Here is a 3,025-nt window from a genome sequence, read left to right as displayed (position 1 = left end):
TTCAAGTCCTCCAGTCTTTACCGTCCAAAATGGTACCACTGACACCAGTGTTCAGTCCCTACTATTTCTGTCTGATTTTTCAAAAATTTTATTCTTCACCGAATTGCTTCCTTCTGCCCCCTGCTTCCAATCTGGTCCTCCTCAGGATTCTTAAAGGATTCTATGCATAATGCTCCCCACACTTATTCACTTCCTGGGCCTCTTTCCCTTCCTCTCAGCCTAGGCTCCTTCCTTTCAACAGCAGCGACTGGCTCATCTTCCTTTACAGATGGAAGCCACACACAGATGATCTTGGCTCCCTTGAACTTGCCAAGCTTTAACCTCCCCATCCAACTCCCTCTGCCTGCCTGCCTACGGACAAGGTGGGCACTCAGATTGCTTCCGGAGGGCCTGACACACAATGGGGTAATAAGAATTGTTAGTTGAATGCATGACGGGTGGGCAATGCAAAACTCTTTTCTAGCACTTCGCAAGGCACACGTTTACATACAGTATCCCATATGAGTCTAAAACTCTGTCTTTGATAATAATCCTTCAAATGTTCCCTTTCTGTACTGTGGTTCATCATATCATCATTTGTAATTTCAAAACCGTGTCTAGAGGGGCAGAGCTGGTAAACAGTAGCCTATCAACTTCAGAAACGGCTCACAACTACTTGACTTTCTTGTTTGTCTTCTCATCATTCCAAAGGTAGCTTGGAAACAGGCTAGATGAGATCCATTAGAACAGGAAAGAGGTGTCCTTCCCTAGTTTTCTGCTGTGAAATCTGAGACTCCTGAAAATTGGCAGGCTACAGGGTACATCAACAAAGGAGACTTTACTCAAACAATTCACCGTGACAAAGGAAATCTAAACAAGCATGGGTAAGGGTTTACTGATTCAAACTCCCTGTCCACACAGCCTTCCTTTGCTGGCAGTTGAACCAGAACAGGTAGGTAAGGATTCAAAATTCACTTCTCACCTTAATGTTCTGAGCCTGAACACACACATTCATCAGATAAAACAGCTTCAGGAGGATTGAACTGAAAGCCAGAAGCAGACTTCCACCCATACACGCTCTGACCCTGCAGTGCAGGTTCACAGAAAGCTGAGGGGAGGAACTTTAATGTAAAGAATACAACACCATAAGGTACTGCCCAGCGTTGACTAAGCAAAGTGCCTAGTCCCCTGTCTTCGGCTTTGCCCAGAAATGCAAACCCCAAGGAGCCCTGTGAAAAGCTAATCAAAGGCACACAACCAGAGCATGGTGCCCAGACCCATTTGGCAAATAGGAAGCTTCCTTCCAGGGTCAAAGATCAATAGCTCCATGTTTCCCAGCCAGAGAACCGCAAGGCTAACTACTTTACACGCATTTCTAACAGAGCCATTTCCAACAGGTGTGTCTGGCCGCCCGGAGGCTTGAGGCCTCCCTCAGCTCAGGTGAAGCCTCCTTCCATCCCATTTCCTCTAAATTCTCATTTCACTCCAGAAAACAACATCTGCACATCCTGCAATTATGCAACAGCCCATTGCCGGGTTGAAATGAAACCAGGAGAGTGGACACAAACCAGTGTGCGGCCCCTGGGCGGAATGAAAGTTCTTAAAATTATTAAGCACTCCATCCTTAACCCCAGCTCCTGATGAAAGGAGACATACATCAAAGCGTGTTTTCCTAACCTTAAGCAGAGAATTTAAGTGAGTAGTTTCCGCTCCACGGCGAGGTCTGGAGACAACCCTCAGGCAGAGAGCGTCCAGGAACATCAGGACCCAGGTTTTATTGCAACGGATGTAGCAACTGGCACTAACTACTGAACTCTGGGATCCTCACAGAGCGGAACCCCCTCCTTTGCCAAGACCTCGCACCTCTGCGGAGGAAAGCTGGGCGTGGGGTCCAGTGCTTAGCTATACTCCCCAGCTGTAAAGAAAGCTGCAAGCGATTTTTAAAGGCTCCCTTTACTTTAACCAACACAAAGCGGGTAAGGAGTGTAGGGTGCACCAGGGGAACGGTGAAGAGACAAAGGTCACCCCAAACGCGCCCGCGCTGAAGCCCAGACTCTGCAATGCACATTCTAGCAACCTTCCAGCATGGTCAGTTTCCTGTGGGGTTAATCCCCCTCACCCCCACCCCCATCCCAACCCTCTCCGGAAAGTTTGCGGCTGTTCACACCGGCTTTCAAAGGTCCATTGTTTCCTCCCCCGTCAACGTAATGAAAAGAGAGACGGAAAGAAAGAAAATTAAGACGCGGTTCCCCAGACCCTTTCTTATGGAGAGGATTTACTCCGGGGGAGTCCGGTTACTCCCGATCCCCAGAGGAGAGAGACCGGGAAAGGCGGAGCGCGGGGGGGAAGGCTGGGAGGGTGCCTCGGGGGGCGGGAGGATGTTTTCCATTTCAGCAGCAGATGCCTAAATGCCAGGCCGCCGGGAGCCGTGGCGGTGAGCGGGGCCGCCGTCGGCGACCTCGCGGTGGCCCCAGCCGGCAGCTGGGGAGGCGGGGCGGGGGGCGGGGGACCCTTGGCTTCTTACCTTCCCCTCCCCCGCTTAGCGTCGGCTACTTCAGGTGCCTACACCGCGGTCCAAAGAGACGGAGCCGAGCTCTTAGCGTCCCCGGGTCCGGATCTTCTCTCCATGGCCAGAGCGCCCGGAGAGCCCCGCGCCCGCGCCCGCCGCCGCCGCTGCTTTTATGCAACTGGCAGCCGCAGCCTCCGCCTGGAGGTGAAACTCTCCTCCCGGGAATGACGCGCACTTCCCTCCGCCTCCGCCTCCTCCTCCTCCAGCCCCGACACTCGGGGGCAGGGGCCTCGGCTCGCTCGCTCCCGGAGCAGCCGCTCGGCTCTCTCCGCTCCTTCTCCGCCGGGAGGAGAGAACCTCGGCCCCGGCGGCGCGGGCCGGATCGTCCCCGCGACGATGGGAGGAGGCGGCTGCGCGGAGCAGAGCGGGGTCCCGGGAGTCGCGCTTCTCCCTGGTCGGCGGGCGCCGCGGCTCGCGAGGGTCGCGCTCAGCCTCCGCCGGCCAGACAAGCTGCCCGGCTCCGCTGGGCCGAGCGCG

General features: G+C 54.4%; 1 protein-coding gene across 3 annotated transcripts in view; it reads right to left on the bottom strand.

Annotated features, from left to right (window-relative positions):
- CEMIP2 (cell migration inducing hyaluronidase 2) overlaps positions 1-3,025 on the bottom strand; it is an 85,474-nt gene that overhangs the window by 81,785 nt on the left and 664 nt on the right. For 2 of the 3 annotated variants that reach the window (XM_029919934.1, XM_029919936.1), the window contains exon 1: positions 2,504-3,015. The exons of the other annotated variant lie outside the window; for it this stretch is intronic. The gene's annotated coding sequence lies outside the window, so the exon portion shown is untranslated. Of the gene's footprint in view, positions 1-2,503; positions 3,016-3,025 lie in introns of those variants that run through there. 3 annotated transcript variants of the gene reach the window in all.

Source organism: Suricata suricatta, chromosome 13, assembly GCF_006229205.1.
Source record: "Suricata suricatta isolate VVHF042 chromosome 13, meerkat_22Aug2017_6uvM2_HiC, whole genome shotgun sequence".
Classification (NCBI taxonomy): Eukaryota; Metazoa; Chordata; class Mammalia; order Carnivora; family Herpestidae; genus Suricata; species Suricata suricatta.
This window is presented reverse-complemented; position numbering and strand designations above follow the sequence as displayed.